Consider the following 20881-nt stretch of genomic DNA (forward strand, 5'->3'; position numbering starts at 1 on the left):
GTATGCCGAAGAGGAGTAGGACTCCGAAACACGCGTGTCCATAGATTACTTTAAAAAAAAATAATAAATAAATAAATAATAATAATAATAATAATAATAATAATAATAATAATAATAATAAATAAATAAATAAATAAATTTTAAAAAATACGTCCAAATAAAAATGGGCGATTTTAAGTAAAACACCAGATCTCCGAGGCGGAGACGATAACTATAATATCGTTTAAACAATCAACAACAAAAGCTATATATATATATATATATATATATATATATATATATATATATATATATATATATATATATATATATATATATATATATATATATATATATATATATATATATATATAAAATTAGTTTTTGGGGTTTTCTTTTTTTGAAAAAGAAATTCAAAAGAGTGTTCCATTGTTAGAAAAATTCGAAAATAGGTGCGTAATATTTATATTTTGTTGACAGGAGGTTTTAAAGGAGATGTCATTGGTACCGTCGGTTTCAAACCCGATAATTAAGACCGTTTTAGATACCCATACTAAGCTCTCTTCAGCCAATATACTTCCGTTGTTTTATGATTTTTGGTAAGCGACGATATGGAAAAATGGCTTTACCAGTGATAGCTGAATTAAAATAAAGGTTTGGATTATCGGTAATTATCGGTAATTATCGGTAATTATCGGGGTATTCTGAGACAAAAATTTACTAAGATCATCTCCAGACTCATACACTGAATTTTTGTAAATTTTAAAGAAAATCTGTTCATCCATTCGGAGTCTATATAAAGGTACTCGCACAAACACACAGAGAGGCAAAGTTTCATTTATATAATTGTCGAGATATGTTTCCCTGATTCATAACGTTTTCATCTAAAATTCTCTGTTAATATGCAGAATGTAAAAAATATGCATAAACAGTCTTAAGCGTAATAGTAAGTAAAATCAACCATCTCCATAGAAACCATGTAAAATGAATAAGTAATTAATTTCTCAAAGCAATATGAAAATTAGTAAACCTTTATAGAGTCGATGACATATCGACGCCAGAGTATATTAAAATGCTTTAAATACCAATGTAAGAAAAAGAAAAAAAAATTATAGATATATAAATAGACTAGCAGTCCGCCCGGCAGTGCCCAGTCGTAAAATATGCTTAAATATGATATTTTAATTAATGCAGATTTCGAAATTTTTATAAGCTATTGAACCCGGTAAATAGTAAGTATTTACAAAGTTAAAAAAAACTACACGTGTGCTACCACCGAAAATAGAGACCGAAACGTTTCGCTTAAGATTTATTTTTCCTTTGACGTTAATGCCTGAGCTATGAATACATGTTTGATTCCAAACTAAAAATTAAAATATAAACCAATAGCTATTATGTAAGGCATCCATATTCATTAGTCCGTCGTTCGACCTTTACGTGACAAATTCCTTTTCTTTTTAAATTTACATATTTTGCACCGATTTTCCCAGGGTAAAACTCAAATATAAAGTTTCACCTTATATGTTAAGTGCCATATCTATGGACCAACAAGCTAACAGATGAATTTGGTAGACAACTTTTTAAAACAAAATATATATATATATATAGATATAGATAGTAATTTATAAAATATATATGGCGATTAAGCTACACTGAATATTCTGCGTTTCATCCACTATAGGATTCGTCAGGCTTATGCGCGAATTCTGTGGTTGCTTCTTGTTTTTATATATGTTGAGGATTTCTATTTAGCCAATCAGCTTTCTAGTATCCACCGCGCCCCTTACTATCAGCCAATGGGCATGCATTTTATCGAACAAAGGATCTGTTTTTGAATTAGGTTAGTGGTTTTCCCTATACATACATATATATATATATATATATATATATATATATATATATATATATATCCGCATGCACAAATATATATATATATATATATATATATATATATATATATATATATATATATATATATATAGAACGATGTTGGGTTTATCATAAAATTTTCACGCAAATATTACACAAATATAATTGCACGTAATGGCAACTAAAAAGGATCATCCCGTAAACAAACAGAAAAAAAACTAATAGGGAATTAATTAAAATGAATGTTTAAAAGAATATGCAAATTAGCTTGATCTTCTGCAGATGAATGCAATTCCACTATCCATTTATAAGAAAATTGTATTTTTTTTATTTTTAGATAAGTAGGAAAAGGATTACCTTTTTCTGTTGTTCCTGGCCTTTCGGCCGGGATAATTTGTTTACTTCTGGAGTGACAAGGATTTCCAACGACCCCCACACCCCCCTTTTGTGTTGGTCTTGTGCCTAAGTTTTTGTTCACGTTGATTTTTTTTTAACCTGAATAAGAAAAGTGTAGTATCTGTTCTGATGCTTCACTTACAGGAATTTGTCATCGGTTAATGGAGGGGAACCCCTCTATACTGAAACAATTATTATATTTGGTCTCTACCAGAGTGCCCCTTTTGGCTTCTTTTCGGGGAGCTGGTTTTACCCCACATTATAAACGACCTTGTGTCACATTTTGCTTTTGGTTGGGAAGCAAATAAATACTAATGGAAAAAAGGGTTTTTAATATGAACACCAATACACAAAAACACCAAATTAGTAGGAGTATAGTTATATTATCTAGCGAGATAAACATGTGTGTCTTTCGTCTGTTTTTTAACAATAGGAGGCATTACCTGTATTACTGCCGTGTTAAAAAATATATCCATACTTATTATCGTATATTTGGATTATTCGGACTTCTGTTTTTTTTTCTTTTTTCAAAATGTTTCTGTCGAGGTAATATCTTACCATCCACATGTATATCTTGGCAAACTCGGTTATCTGTATCAACGGAATTCTTTCATTCATGGCGGTAGCATGTTCTAGTTCCGTCAGTCATCCTAATCACAATTGTATTTTGAGTGTCGCCCGCAATAAGTATTGGCCCTTCAACCTCCCGAAAAGTGTAATTTTCAAATAAATTTTACCAAGTACTTTATCTGCTATCCAAGCATAGTTTATAAAAGGGGTCAAGTATATATTAAAAACATATTCAAAATTCTTTCAGTCTAGTTAAATTCACTAATCTGCTGGCCGAAGACAAAACAGTTTCTACACTTGTGTCATATCTTACGAAAATAATTATATCACTGAATATTTGCAACAGTGATAAAAATTGAAGACATATTTTTTTACGAAAATAATGGAAGGAAATTGGACAATATTTTCTCATTTTATTTCGATTATTTCGGTCTTTCTTAAAAAAATACCGAAAAAAAGAATTTCCGCACGATATAAAAGATAAATACCATTCAATAAAATAAATCATTTTTATTCCTGCAACTATATACGGCATCGTGTATATTTTCGATAGCCATTATTAAAATAATTATTTCCCAAAACCGATTCGGAAACGACAATTTATTTTATCTTTCAATACAAAAAAAGCTGTAATAATTTCAGCGTATTTTTCTTTTCTTTTTTTTTTCATTTTTTCGTACATATCCCACAACGAAGTATATCATAACCGAAAATAAATGACTATAAATATATGAACGACGTCCCAAAAGTAATGTCTGCTATTTTTTTATTTTTCACCGATGGATGAAGGGGGATTGGAACATTCATTTTTATGACGACTGAAAGGTCCATCTCTCTGTTGTGGGTATTGACGGTGTGAGACTCTTAGAAACGAACTGCTGTCATTGACGTACACCAGAAAGAAAGATCCGTCATTGAATTGATTTTTGCAGAAAACATTGAACCGATAAATGTTTATCGGTGGATGTGTAATGTGCACGAATCCAATGCAGTTGATGTCAAAACAGTTAGAAGATAGGTTCGTCGATTTCAAATTAGCGACATAGATGTAAGTAGCAAAGCTCACTTCAGACCTTTATGAGCGAGGCAACAAAGTAGCTTGCGAAATCGCATGCTGTTACATATATGAATATGTTGTGATTATCATGTTTTAGCTTGGCTGTATAAACGAAAAGTTAGTTTCGTTCTAAAATGAACACGAGACACACTTTTTTATGATTTCACTATAGATTTGTTTTTTTAAAAATCAAAACAAAAGTGACAATTAACATCAGAGCGCGGCCTTCGGGTCGGGATCAAAGTGTAGTATCTGTTCTGCAGATGCTGCACTTAAGATAATTTGTACCAGCCAATGGAGGGGAAACCCTCTTTACTGGGACGATTATTATTTTTGGTAACCAGAGTGCCCCCTTTTTGCCTACTTTTAGGGGAGCTGGTTTTTACTCCACATTAAAAACGGCCTTGTGCCTAATTTGCTCTAGTGGGGAAGCAAATAAATACATTAACAGTGGAGCGCGGCCTTCAGGCCAAGATCAAAGTATAGTATCTGTTCCGGCAGATACTGCAAGCAAAGAACATATGTGGGAGCAACCCCACAGATAAGACCTTGGTAAATGTAGGGGCAACCATTCATACCAAGTATCACTATCCAGCTCCCCCACTCCCCGGGTAGTTGGTCCCCATTTCCTCTTTACTCTTCACATTAAAATTCGGCCTTGTGCCTAATTTGCTCAGTGGGGGAGCTAATAAATATCTCAAATTGTAGTATCTGTTCTTCAGATGCTGCACTTAAAATAATGTGTACCAGCCAATGGAGGGGAAACCCTCTATACTTGGACAATTATTATTTTTGGTAACCAGAGTGCCCCCTTTTTGCCTACTTTTAGGGGAGCTGGTTTTTACCCCACATTAAAAACGGTCTTGTGCCTAATTTGCTTTGGTGGGGAAGCAAATACGTTGACATCAGAGCGCGGTGGAGGTTCGTGGAGTAAGGGTGTCGACCGGTATTTGTCGCTCTGTTTTTCTCCTCTCTTTTCTCTCTTTTATTTATTTCTAAAAATTGACCTGAGGACCTTTTTCTCGCCAGCTTTGTTTATTGTTTCCCAAACTCTCTGGGTCAGAGTTCTCGTGTCGATTGACCTGATTACCTTATTTTCGACAGCTTGGTTCTTTCGCTGGTTTTGGTCAAACCCATTTCCTGGCCGATGTAAGTCATATTGATACATTTTCCGGGACCATGAATAACCATGTTCCTGGGGTTGACTCATTGTGTCCTGGCGATTCCCTGGACACCTCCGTAACAACCGGAAATGGTAGTGACTATATTAAAAAAAAATCAGGGGCAAAGAAATGGTGTTCGTTTAATGGTTCACCTGCATCTTTGTAAGTCATTTCTTTTTTATACAGGAATCATCACATATCAAGGTCCGGAGGCCATTCGAGCATAAGAGTTAATGGGTATACATTAGTCAATGTGATTATAACGTAGCAAACACAAGTAGTGGATTTTGTAAGTTTGATTACTTAAGGGGACGGTTACTCAAGAACTTGTTTACATTGGACTTGAAACAATCAGATTGTAGTCAGCTGCAAAGCAGGCAATCGGAAGAGAATTCCCCAGGCGTTCAGTTCTAAGAAAGAAGCTTTGTTCATGGAATCTCCGTTTAGGTTTTGCACAGCTAAAGAGTGTGGAAAATTATAGATAGTGGTTTTCGCTAGACGAGTGTTTTTCGTGAAAGTTTGGCGAGGAGGGACCATAGATTGAAGCTCAGCAGAGCATTTGCCATGAAAATAACGATAAAGCAGGGACAGGATCGCAAAGTCTATTCTGTGGGAAACAGGTTGCAGGGAAGAGAAAAGAGTATCCCCCACTAAGTTACGAAGTCTATTTTGAACTCTGTTAAACTGCTTAGTGTTTAAGTTTAAACAAAAACTGGCCTAACTTTTAGGAAGACTATGATAGTAACAATAAAAAAAAATATTTTCCTCATTTTTCATGAAACGTTTCTTAATATGTAGCGCACTGGGTAAAGTACGTGAAAAAATTAATTGTAAAAATGGTTTGCTCCTGACGGTTGAAGGTTCAATTCTCAATGTGGGTGAACGAAAAATACAATAACGAATTACTTAAGACTTCTATCCACTTATGGCTGACAGAACAAGAATATTCTACCGCCGTGAAATAAATCAAGGGCTCAGTTCGCAATCCCGTCAAAATTCCCGAGTTCGACAGAAACAGTTTCGAGTTTCGACAGAATACACTAGTGGGAGGTTAGAGTTTCCATCGGCCGAAACGTTGCGAGAATGACACTCAAGATATGAACAGTAGTTCGAGGATTCAAGATAATTCGATTTTTTAAAATTATATATGTGTATTCGAGTATTTCTAATAGGATACCTGCTTTTCAATCGTCCTACATTTGCTGTGTTTTTTTTTTGTGTTTTTTTGCGGATGGGAAACCATTCCGAATGCCATTTTTTTTGGAATTTCATTCCTAATATCTAATTAATAACTGAACCAAGGTAAGACTTGAAAGGACACAGAACAGTCCTGATACAGCACAATTTAATAACTATACTTACTATAAACCGACACAACTCTAATAATCCACAAATATAGATAAATATATACTTATGCACCCGTTTGCATCTTTATGATCTAATGAACCTTTCTATTTAAACAAGAAACCTAAAAACATATCAAATAAAATATATGTATATATATTTAATATTATATCTATATATAGTCATCCACATACAGTACTGTTTCGGAGTTCATCAGTGCGGATAGACAGGCAACTATCTCAAGTCAGGATTGAAACCCGCCCGCCTGTACGACAGTTAACGCTCCAAACCATTACGCTAATCGGCGGCTGATGTGTAAGTCGTGAATAAACGATGTTTTGACATCGTCCGAAATACCTAAGCTCGATTTGTTTACACAAAGAGCATCGCTTTATTATATTATATTATATTATATTATATTATATATACGGCATAATCACGTTGGCACACCGGTTCTCGCCATACCTTAAACAACGTTTGGGAATTCTAAGCGCTGTATGCGCTCTCCGTTCATCTCGGCATTGTTTCCAGTCGCCCTGTACCTAAACTATCACTGGTATGCAACAGTTAGGCGTGGTTAGAGACTGCGCAACCCTTGCCTCACAAATTTCACGCGCAGGCACCGTAATAGTGGGTATCCATAGTCTGTCAAGGCTGAAGGAAGCAACAATAAATATTCTAGTATTGCAGAAAGAATAAACAACCAAATAAAAAATGACAACCATCGAAATAAAATTTACATAGAGAAATAAAAATCTTTGCCACGATAATTTTTTTACATAGTAGTCACCACTGATCAAGGACCAGAAGCGACTCATGGGCAAGGGTTATTGCGTGTACAATAGTTATTAAGTGTACAATGGGATAATATCGTAGTAATCGTCTGTAATGGAGATTTGATAAAGAGTCTTACTTAAGGGGGCGGTTTATCAGGAATTTGTTTATGTTGGACTTCAAGACATCCAAGCTGTAGTCAGGTGGGAAACTGGTAAACGGAATAGCGTTCTACAGGCGTGCACTTCTAAGAAAGAAGCTTTGTTCATGGAATCTACGTTTTGATTTAAGCACGGATAAAGAGTGGCGAAAATTATTGACGAAAGTTTCAGCTAGACGGGTGTTTTTCGTGAAAGGTTGGCGAGGGAGTACAAGAGATTGGAGCTCAGACGATCACCTGCCATGGAAATAACGATAAAACAAAGACAGGCTCGCAATGTCTCTTCTGTGGGAGATATGTTGCAGTGAAGAGAAAAGGGCATCACTCACTAAGCCACGAAGTCTATTTTGTACTCTGTCAAGGCAGGATGGGTATTTTTAGCAGCTCCTGCCCAGCTGTGGCATCAGTACTCCATCCTTGGACGAACTTGGCTTTTATATAGATATATAATTGTATTAGCATGGAGATATCTACTAGAGCGGTAGAAGGATCGCACCATTTTTTCTGCTACCTTGGCAACATACTTGATGTACGTGTTCCATTTCAGATCAGGAGTAAAGGTCAACCCCAGAAGCTAGTCAAAACATGGAGCCCCCCCCACGACGAGAGCCATCCATTTCAATTGATACCAGATGGGGATCAGACGAGGTAGAGGAGATAATATAACTACCGATATTATTTAAATACTATAAATAAGCCTTATACTTGTCCAACTAACTGTTAACTTTACCATATGGACATTTGTTTTAGGTGTAAGCATAGATCAAAAGTGGGGAAAATTATTAATAGTGTACATATTTTATAAATAAAAATGAAGAATGAAAAACATGTAAAAACAAGAAAGAAATGATAAAACAGCGGGGAATAAAAAAAACAACAATAAATAAATATAATAAACAAAAAAATAAATGAATTCATTAATAATTAAGATTATCAATAAGAAACATGATGTCACCACCAGAAAAGAAAAAAAAACAACCATAAAAACCTAAGATAACGAAGTAGCGACGATAAGAGTATAATATCACTCCAGATCAAACAAAAACTTAGGTCAATGAATAACCGCCAAGTTAAAAGATAATCAATATCTCTCCAGTGCGACAGCTAAACAACACGAAATCGCCTTTATTCCTTCTTTCTGGTTCCTATTCCGAAACCCCTACTGCGCACAGTCACAAGCTATACACCCCACCTTCTTCCAGAACGTTAACTACGCCCAAATATTTTATAAAATTTATATAATTTCGTCTCCCGTTTCAATGAAGGTTTGTTTTTTGTTTTTTTTGCCTGATTAGGGATTCTTCTTGAATTAGGTTCCTCTGAAACATGTATGCACATATGTAACTAATAAAGTTTGTATAATAAACATATTATTTACCAGCTTTGTCCTGCATTGAGCACTCATTAATAGCATGTGAATTTTATTGGATTTACATCTTGGAAACCAATCGATACGATGATTATATACGCATACCTAGACACACACACACACACACACACACACACACCCACACACACTAGCTAGAAGTGGTATTTTAGCAACCACTCATATGAAGAGCACTTTCTTTTTAGTTTACGGAATAACCTTCGGATTTGGCGCAAATATCGCAAAATATGGTATATATATATATATATATATATATATATATATATATATATATATATATATATATATATAATTACTTTACTTAATCTCATAAATTAATATACGAAGATATAATTTCATGAGTAAATTTGTCAGTATTTACTTCAACAGTGCTCAATACATAGGTAGAGCTGATGAGAATGAAACGCGGAATATTTTGTGTAGCTTAATAACCATATATATTTTCATACTTTACTATATATATATATATATATATATAATGTTCCTTATTATAATATATATATATATATACATGTTTATATTATGTTCCTTGATATTATAAAATAATAAAAATAATAATAATATGAGGTAGGCATATAGAGAAGTGATACACGAATTACCATTAGCATATTAAGCGATGCTCTTTGTGTAAAAAAAATTGAGCTTAGGTATTTCGAACGATGTCAAAACATCGTTAATTCACTACTCGCACAGCAGCAGCCGTTTAGCGTAATGGTGAGAAGTCTTGGCTATCGTACGTTTTCGATCCTGGCTTGAGGTAGATGCCTGATAAGCTGTGATACAGCGAAACATTACATTATATATATATATAATATATATATATATATATATATATATATATATATATATATATATATATATATATAACGAGCAATTTATTTCAGAAATAAATTTTTAGCTTCTTTTAAAAACCTCATCAATTATTCTAAAGTTATTGATTCTTTTTTTTCCGTGTCACTTAAGCGTCAAATTAGAGTAATTACCAACGAAATAACGTCATTACTAATTGCCTCATTTAAAAACAATCAATTTATGCTTTAATTATTTAAATTCTGTGTTTAATCTCATATCTAATATCTTCTTTTGTCTGTCCGTTCCATTTTGCCTCGGAGACTAATGAGCCGATTTGGCTGAAATTTTATTATTCAAACATAGTTAAGTGGCAGTATACTCATTTAGAACTGCTTTAAAGCTCACCGCTTACTCATTTTCCAGCCAAATTTCAAACAATTATTACATTTTATAGATCACCTTCTAAGAATTATTGTGAAAAAAAGATTGTGTTTTTGTTCAGTAAAAAAAGCTATGATGAAATTTCTGGTGTTTAAAATCGTAAAAATATGTAAGGCGGTGAGCGACGCTGTTTCTAGTTTCAATAGCAAACATGTTGCTTCAGAGACTACTGCTGCTACTAATTCACTGCTGGCGCGAAAAAAGAAGTAACAAGCAAACAGAGTGAATGAAAGCATGTATTGGAGATAATTCGGGGGTATTTTAAGAAAAGATATTATTACATATGTGCTTATTGGGGCAAAAAAATAAGACTGAAATTAAATAAAGAACACGTGAATTTTTGGAAGCCTAGAAAATCATGGATTACAATAGACAAATGGGAGCCTGAAACGTAATATGGTTAAGCTTAAAGATGGAAAAGAAAAGGACATGATATTCTAGTAAAGAATGTACTAAAGTAAGGACGTAAAATTTTGCAGCATTAAGATTTTTAAAGGTTCAATTTAATACTTAATGCTTAAGGATTTTAAGTCATAAATTTGTTATATTTTTACTAGAATATCTTGTCCTTTTCTTTTCCAGTTCTAACAACTAGTCATTTACTTTTCCATGTTTAAGCTTAACCATATAACTTTTCATGCTCGCATTTTTCTATTGTAATCCATGATTTTTCCAGCCTTTCAATAAATTCACTTGTTTTTTTTTTTGTTTACATTCAGTCTTAGTTTTTGCCCCCATAAACACTTGCCATAACAACGTAATGGCACTTGTCTGCTTTCAATAAAATCCTCTAATGATGAAATGCAGCGAACCTCGTATTATAGTATCCGTTCAATTTCGAAAGACAAAGGATACCCTCAGTAGGGACAGCTGCGCCTGTAACTGTGAGGTAAGGTTTGCGCAATCGCTATGCAGGCCTCTTATGAATAAAGGCTGTTTTAGTCCAGTGGCAAGAAGTCCAGTGGCAAGAAGTCCAGGACGATTGGAAACAATGCCTAAATAAGCGGAGAGCACATACACCTCCTTAAAGTAAAAAATGGTCACCCATTAAGTATTGACCAAGTTCAACGTTACTTAACTTAGATGATCTAACGAGAACCGGTGTGTCAACGTGATCATGCCGTACATCCATTCAATTAGGAGTAAGGGATTAATAAGGATTACTCATTTCATAACAACAGAATATTCTTTTCATTTTTTTTTATTTTGTCACTTATTTATTAAATATCTTTTATTATTATTTAACTATTTTTGTTAAGATTATACTTTATCCTTACCAAGTATAGTTAATTATTTTTCTTAGTTATATATTTATTTTTCAGTTTCTTGTATTTAATATATCTGACTATGCAGTTCTCTGATTCTTCGATTTTTTTAGGTTTGAAACCCGATGGTATCTTTATTGTATATTTTGTATAATCCTGCCTCTTCTTCTGTGATGAGAAGCACTGAGATTCGAAATGTTATAGGCTAAAAAGTGCGTGCTCTCTTATTTGTTTCTTTCTGACTAAATAATATTAAGTAGTATGGAACTTTCATTCTTCATCCTTTATTTAATTGCTCCTCTTAACGATGTTGAGCTTTATCTATCTTGACGAGTTTTGTTTTGTTTAAGGTATATTATCGGCTAGCTTCTTTGTATGATTATATATATATATATATATATATATATATATATATATATACATATATATATATATATATATATATAGTCTTGGAAGTAAACTATATAAAAACTTATTTAATTTCTCAATTTTTTTATCATTCGTTAGAAAACTATTTAATCAGTAAGTCATTAAATAACCTGGAATTAATGCATTAACATGCTCTCGAGAATTCACTGTAGTACTAATGCTAATTTAAAGGATCATCGGCTGTTTACCATGAAAAACTGTTTCGGGGAGTTAAAAACAAAACAGTATATTAAATCATGCCGCCCCAGCACTATTGATCAAGCACCACCTCCCTTAATATCAAAAACAAAAAAAGTTCCAGATATAATATCTAGTCTGCTACTCTTAATTAATTCGGCTAGCCTATTCATGATATAAAAAATGTCTTCATTACCTGTGAAATTCGTCTGTTTCCAAATTGAAAATAGATATTTATCTGTGCCTAAACCTAAACGTAGACTCCATGAACAAAGCTTCTTTCTTAGAACTGCACGCCTGTGGAATTGTCTTCCGTTTTCCTGCTTTCCGGCTGACTACAATATGGTTGTGTTCAAGTCTAAAGTAAATAAGTTCTTGATGAGCCGTTCCATATAAGTTATTAAATTTACCAAATTTTCATTACTAATGATTACTATATTGACCAATTTCTACTGTACACTCTTTAACCCTTATCCTTGAGTGGCCTCTGGGCCTTGATAATGTGGTGATCCCTATGTAAAAAAAAAAAAAAAAAAAAAAAAAAGATATATTTTCTTTAATTTACTAGTGTTGTATTTATAAGATTAGGATTAATAAGATTAATATTAATGCTTTTACTTATCACCCCGGTTATGATTAGTAATTTATATATTTATATTGTTATTTATTTAAAATTAAAAATATATAAAAGTTAAAAATATTTATATATACACTATCATTTGTATATATTTCATACATTATATATATATATATATATATATATATATATATATATATATATATATATATATATCATAGATTCTATATTAATATGTTTTCGTTTTTTATATCATTTAAAAACAGTAATCTTTGGACATACATGATTTGAGATTCCTGCCTCTTTTCAGCGGAGTTTGACTGCGCCTTTAGGAATCGAAACCCACCCCATTTTTATTACAGTCCGGCACGTTCCCGTTACGCTATGAAGTCTTAGAAAATTGTACTGTTGAATTCTATCGTTTATAAACTTATGTAGATTTCTTATTGTATTTTTACACAATAAATACGTTTAATCAGCGTCTTCGCTTCGAAGATCGTTTTATTGTGTATGTGTGTATGTGTATGTGTGTGTGTGTATGTGTGTGTGTGCATAACACCTAGAGACAATCAGATCATTTGCCGCTTTCTCATTATCTCTCTCTCTCTCTCTCTCTCTCTCTCCCTCTCTCTGCCGAGTTTTGTTTTTAGAAAGTGAATATTCTTTTAATAAGACTTTTTAAAAGCAGATTTCTTTTGGGTTAATGTTATTTGTTTTTAATAATCTATAATATAAATCTTACCTGTCTGTTTAAATGTATATATGTAAGTATGTATGTCTACCTAAAACTTTCGACAGAGGCGACGGATTTTCAGGAGATCGCTATCGTATTAAAGTGCGACCCTTCGGGCGACAAATATCGGGAAATTAGCTAAAAATATTAATTGCTTCATCCTCAACCGGACACTCTTTTACAATGAGGGGTTGCGTTTTTCGCCGATATGTTCAAAAGTCATCCCCTCTTTTTGATCGACTAGACTTAATTTAAATCTTCATTTCTGCCCGTTCGGTGATGGACGCAACAGACAAGGCCGTCACTTTTTTTTTTTTTACATTTTTCTTTCTTCGCGGTATGGGTTCGAGCCAGCCTGCCTACTATTTCATTTTTTTTTTTTTTTTGCTCAACAAACACCTCCAAACACCCGGGCAACGCCGGCCACCTAGCACTCATTCTATAAAGAATAAATTTAAAAAAAATAAAACTGATGTTGATTTCTGAGATTTACATAAAGGCTGGAACCATAAATAAGTTTAGTTTCTTATGTTTGATAGACTTGTGCAGCAAATGCTATAATACTACGTAACACTTGATTACATATGACAATCTTCTGAGTGTTGAATAAAGTATTGCGTTCGAAATTCGGTCTATGATAGATTTTTCAAAAGTAATGCCTCCAATTTTTCCGCCTGAGTATATCAGAGGTTATTGCAAATTGCATTTTTATGATTACGGAACTCATGCCATCATGAATTGAATGTTTGATTGTTAACAATTTACGAATGTCCGTCGAATGGAAATCGATTAATATTTATTAATAGTGAAAGCAAAGAAAAAAAAATTAAATAATTACAAAAATGCAAAATGATGAAATAGATTGAGAAGCTGAACGGATTCGATGGAACAAAATGTAATATCTATATCTATCTTAGAGGTTTAATATATATATATATATATATATATATATATATATATATATATATATATGAGAGCAACTAGTTAATAAAACATGTAATATCTATATCTATCTTAGATGTTTAATATATATATACATATATATATATATATATATATATATATATATGAGAGCAACTAGTTAATAAAACATGTTAAAAAAAATTGCAAAAGAGTTAAAAACATATTTAATCTGAAAAGTAAACACTTAATAAGTGGATAGTTCTTAATCCGTGGAGTTTCGAAGAAATACTTTCCTTCTCATCAGAGTGTAGGAATTAGCAAAATGCAGGATCGGTTTTTGCATACAAAAGTTTTTGATGAAACTGCAAGTAAGTCAAAGATCTTACTTGATAACAAAAAGTGAAGCAGAGGGAATATGGTGAAGAAAAAGGTGATTTCATGGGAATGGATAGTTCGGTGAAAGGTAAATTATCCAATGACGGTATTTGTATGCAAAATCCGATCCCGTATTTTGCTAAGTCCTACCCTCTGATGAGAAGATTTTTTCTTCGAAACTCCGCGGATTAAGGACTATCCACTTATTAAGTGTGTGTTTTTTTCGACTAGATATGTTTTTAACTCTTTTTCAAAGTGTTTTTAACATGTTTTATTAACTAGTTGCTCTTCTTATAAGCTCTATCTCCTATTTGGTATTATCGAGCTTTTACATCTGGTTGAGATTACTTTATAAATATTAATTCTTTAATATTCATAATATACCATCTTGGATCATTTTGGTAAATTAAATTGTAATTTTTATTTTATATATATATATATATATATATATATATATATATATATATATATATATATATATATATATATATGCATGCTTCTCACAGTGTTCTTTGTGAGAGATATCCCGTCATCTGTATTTGACTTCAATTTTTACAAATTCGATATACGAGAGATTCTGGAAATCATGCCTCCTATTTTTCCTTCTGCCAGAATTAATCAGAGGTTATTACAAATTTCATTTTCATGATAGTAGAACTAATGCAATCATGATCTGAAAGCTTTATTATTGTTTTATTGCCGATACTGACGGTGTGAGGCGCTAAGAAAACAACCCCTGCAATAGAAATCAGGAGAAAAGATGCGTCATTGTATTTCTCTATAGACAATAAAAATAGACCGATCATAATTTACTGTGGAATGTTGAATGTTTACGAATCCGATGTATTAGGTGTTTGACCACCCAGGAGATGAGTACGTCGAGTTCACGGTGACGTTATAAATATAACGAGTTACTCTGCTGGAAAATAGAAAAAACTGTTTATATTACTTGTTTTGTTCGGAATTTTGTTCTTTTTTTAGTGTTATTTGTGCAACGTTTCGGTCGGTTTGACTTTCGACTGTTGTCAGCCATATTGGCTGTTTTTAAAATGAACAAAATGGCAAAGTTACTTAAACTCTCGGCGAATGAATGGTCATAATTCCATGTCGACACTTATTAGGGTTGTCTGTTCTTTTGTCAACCATTTCTTTTTTCTTTTTTCTTTTTTTTTACATATATAAAACCGTAGCCATAAAACAGAGACCAACTCCAGAAAAACGAAAATATATTAAGGAGCCCGATTTTTTTTTTCAAAGACAGCAACTACTATGTCTGACGACGATTGAAGGCGAAACCGACCAAAACCTTGCACAAAAAGATAAAACTCAAGATGAGAGCCATAGTCCGATCATAAAAAGTAAAATTAACAATCAGCTCTAACCTAAAAATTTAAGATTATTAGAAATATTTATTCTATGTATCAGATCTTCTGAACATATGTTTTATCGTTTATGATTTAATGTACTGTTATGTAGTAAGTCGGACACAAGAAAGTGCCGATTTATCTATTTAGTTATCCCTTTCTGTATCTATCCATCTCGGTCTATCTATCTACCTAACTGGAGAGATGAGCGGGAGATTAATATGAAGAATATTTATCAAATCTGTTAAAATATGGTAAAATCACAACATAGACACGTTTACCGGAAGAGCTAGTCAGCTGATCAGATCTGCATGTGAGTCAGGTGATCAGGTTAGCTGGAGATAATTGAGAGTGTGAGTTTGGTCGTTGAGCAGAGCGGACTGTTTAAGAGGTACTCCCCCCTCCTTTCACTGGGAAGGGCGCTGACGTGTGTGAAAATAGAGACCTTGAAGTAAACAACGCAAGCAAAGGTATTCACTTTCCTTTCTTCTGCGATCGTCACCTGGGCAGTGAATAAAACTATATAAAACTAATCATCGTCTTGGAGTCAATGTGTTTCATCCAAACAGGTTCCAGCCTCCCCTCCAAGAACAAGATGAATTCCAGGTAGACAAGAACAACGACGCATGTTGTTATGTCCAAAATTGATGTATCACACACACACACACACACACACACACACACGCACATACACATACACACGCGCATAGGAACAGTAAGATATAATATCATAACTAGACAGCAACAACATAAAATAGGGTTAAAACAGTGAAGAATCACCGACAATAAACATTTAGTGACACGTATACACGTCAGGATGAACCCTTCGTCTCAAGTACGCATATCCACATTAAGACAATGATACAACATACGCCGTTTTCGTGCTTTTGGGATTTTTTTACAAAAGAGGCACCATTATCAAGGCCCGGAAGCCACTCGGGGATAAGGGTTATTACGTGTACAGTAATCAATGGGATAGTCTCGAAGTAATCGTTAGTTTGGAGATTTGATAAAGTGTCTTGCTTAAGGGGACGGTTCATCAGGAATTTGTTTATGTTGGACTTGAAGACATCCAAGCTGTAGCTAGGTGGGAAACAGGCAAACGGAATAGCGTTCCACGGGCGTGCACTTCTAAGAAAGAAGCGTTGTTCATGGAATCTACGTTTTGGTTTTGGCACCGATAAAGCGTGGGGGAAATTTTGGACAGTGGTTTCAGCTTATCGTGAAAGATTGGCGAGGGGGGGACCAGACGAACACTTGCCATGGAAGTAACGTTAAAACAAAAACAGGCTCGCAACGTCTCTCCTGTGGGAGAGTGGTTGCAGGGAAGAGAATAGGGCATTCTCTACTAAGCCATGGCGTCTATTTTGTACTCTGTCAAGGCAGGATAGGCTATTTTTAGCAGCTCCTGCCTAGATGTAGCAACAGTACTCCATCCTTGGACGTAATTGGATTTTTGTACACCAGAATATTGCAGTATGGACGAGGAATCAGAGTGAGAATGTTTGATTTATAACACAAGCCGGGACAAAACATGGTTAAGGAAAATACTTTACAAAAGTATAGGACTGTCTGATTTAAGAAAAATTGCATTCGTTAAAACCTGACTACATATTTAAATTATGTGTTTATTTCAAAATGTGTCAACATTTTTAAGCTATTTAACTTAATTAACCATGTCGAAATAATTTGTAATACTACTAATAATAATAGTTAAAACTTGGTAAAAAATATACAAAGAAATGCATTCCCAGAATTCCATTTCTAAATCGACCTCTTTTCTGTCCAGCCGTCATGAGGTTAGCACACGTATTTCTATCTCTCCGTAAATGGGGGGGGCTTCCCGTCCCTCAACACTAGTTAGGGTAGGTTAGTTAGTTTTGAAGAGCCTATTGCCTCGGGTTAATTGTAAAAACAATTATAATTTGTATATTGTATTGTAATATATTTTTTGTAAAATAAATAGTTAAGATTATAGAATATATATTACAATTGTGTCGCGTGTCGTTTTTTTTGCGTCTGCCATAAATGCCTTCATTGAAGAATGAGGTGGCCCTGAGAAAAAGGAAGATTCCAACCCAAATGTCACCAAAGGTCAAGACGTTTCCCGGGAGAAGAAGGAGCCACACAGCCACACCCAACACCTTAGGTATGCTTTTCCTATTGATAATCGGACCCTAATGACTTTCCCATCGTCACATCATCATAAGATCGTTTCTAAGACGATTAGTGTAACAGGTGAAGCCAGTCACATGCCAGTGACCGGCTGATATTATATCAATATTAATCTGTTACTTTACTAGCAGACTGTCCGGTGTTACCCAGTTGTAAAATACGCATAAATATAATATTTTAATTCATATAGAAACTGGGATATGTGTATGCGCGTATTATGTTGTTGTTTTTTTTTCAAAAAAAGTTTTATATATTATTCCTTAATTGGAATTCATTTTGGAGATGAGCATTATATATATTAATTTATTTTTATTTCGGGCTATTATTCCCTCTTTATTAGTTGTTATTTTCATCTTTATTAGTTGTTGTTTTTCATCTTTATTGATTGTTGTTTTTCACGTGGTGAGACGACAATAACTACGGATGGCAGTGATTGCTGAGAATGCAGTTGGGAAATTCAAAGTTCCTATCCGTCGCGGTTACCACCTGACGAAGGCCAGAGGAGTAGTTGGCCGAGACGTCGTGAAAAACAACAGCTAATAAAGATGAGAATGATAGTCCGAAATAAAAATAAATTTATAGTTCAACTCTTGTAAAAATTTATCAATTAAAAAAAAAAAAACTCGAGCTAAGATCGAAAGCAAACCATTATACTAGCTTGACGCCATGTTTAAAAAATTGTTTTCGAACAAAAATTTTGTTTCATAAGGAAGCTGTCATGTTTCAGGAGCTGGACGCATTTGTGAAACAGTTGTCAAAGAGATTAACATTCGATAACCCCCAAGTATCAAATATCCGTTGAGTATGTAGGTTGAGAAGTGTCCTCACAACACACACCCATTCTCAATTTTGTAGACGTACAGATAAATCCTGAAATTAATAGTGAAATCTAATAATTCCTTTATATTTTGTAGGAACTCTATTTTCTCTTCAATTATCCGCAAGTACATATTTCGCCTACATCTCGCGCAGTATAGTTATTTTAGTATTTTTCTGATTCACATGTGAACATAATGGATACCAAAAGCGATGACGTGTTACTTGTGATGAGACTTGCTATTAACGAAAGCCATGGTTTTATTTGCGCATCACATTCATTTGAGAGAAAACGAAAATAACTTTACTTTCTATATACGAAATGAAAAATTAGTGTTGTGTGTGAGAAAAATGATCAAAAAATGTCAAGAAACATTTGCCAACAATGGTATCGCTTATCGCTCGTTTATCTTCTAAAAGTTTCATTTATTTATTTCAGGGGACGCAAGATCCATCGCTGTTAATCCCAATCGGGAAACTGACACAACATTCAAAATTCATAAGAAGGGGATATCTGAACAGGTGAACAGATATGTCGCGATTTCTGCCGAATAACAGAGCGCAATTCTCCACTTTCTTATTTCGGCATATACACTAGCGGAAAAAAGTCTGGGACAATTTAGTTTTTTTTTTTTCAATTTCTCCAGAATATTCAGGGGGGGGTTACAACTAAACTTACACTCATTTAACATATCTCTTATGTTGACACAGTGTATTAATTACACTTCATTATAAAGGATAGAAAAAGGTTATGAGCATTTCAATTTTTTTTTTGTTATTAAAGTGGCCAAAAACATGGGAGAAAGCAAAGAAAATAATTTATTGGAGATTGTTTAGTCAGTTTTTACACTCTTTTAAGTAAGAAAATGACGAATATGGTGATTACGTCACTTTGTAGTCATTTCAGCCGGTTCCACCATCCTTATGACACCATAAATTGGTGCTTCCGTCAAAAAAATCAATTATTAAACTTCATGGTGATAACCATTCAATACGGAAGATAGCTGATGACTTGAAGCAATGAAAAAGTACCGTTGGGAGGGTTATAAAGGATTTCAAGAATACTGGGAAAATACCACCGCTGAAGATAAATGGCAGACCTCGGATAACTTCTCTTAGACAAGATCGATTGATTAAGAAGATGGCACTGAACGATAGGTTTCAAACAGCTGCCAGTATTCTCGTGAAATTATATGACATCAAAGCGTCTCGTAAAACAGTATAAAGAGGCCTGAATGAAATTGGTCTGTTTACGAGATCACCAGCAAAGAAACCGTTGATAAACAAGAGGAACAAGAAACTCAGATTAAACTTTGTTCAAGAGCATGTCTTGTGGACAAATTATCAGTGGCGAAATGTATTTTTTTCTGATGAACGTAAGTTTAATGTATATGGATTTGACCGGAATAAATTTATAAGGAGGTTTGCTGGCGAATGATTTAATAAAAATGAATGAGGAAAACGGTTTAGTTGGTAAGGGTAGCGTAATGGTGTTTGGAATGATTTCTAGGAAAGAACCGGCTGATCTCGTAAGTCTAAATACCAGAGTTAATGGAACAATATACAAAACCTTGTTGAGAGATCATGTCATCCCAATGCTTCGAAATTCTTAATGTGAAAAACCTATTTTCATGCAGGATAACACCGGCTGCCAGAAGACTGGAATTTTTGAACGAGCAAAATGTGGATGTTTTGGATTGGCTTTCTCAAAGTCCGGACCTAAAATCCATTGAAAACTTATGGTCTACTTTGGAAAATCGTGTGAGCGCAAGAAACTCTATCAATATAGAAGATTTGTGGCTACAACTTAAAGAAAAATGTGTAAAATTTTCACGTGATGAATGTCGCCATCTCATTCAATCTTGCAGTAGAAGGTAATAATCTGCAGTTATAGATAATAAAGGATTGTTCATTAGATATTAAATTTTGGTATTTTGATATTTCAGTGTTATCGTTTTTAAATTTATTTCTTTGGTCACTTTAATCCCCCCAACTTGTGAATGCTCATAACATTTTTCTATCCTTTACAATGAAGTGTAATTAATACAGTGTAATTAGCGACAAGACTTTAGCCATCTTTACGTGATTTTTGGAATGTTTGACATCTTGTAATTTCATATGATTGCCAACTTGAT

Source organism: Euprymna scolopes, chromosome 27, assembly GCF_053919585.1.
Source record: "Euprymna scolopes isolate OS-2025 chromosome 27, ASM5391958v1, whole genome shotgun sequence".
In the NCBI taxonomy this organism is placed as follows: Eukaryota; Metazoa; Mollusca; class Cephalopoda; order Sepiida; family Sepiolidae; genus Euprymna; species Euprymna scolopes.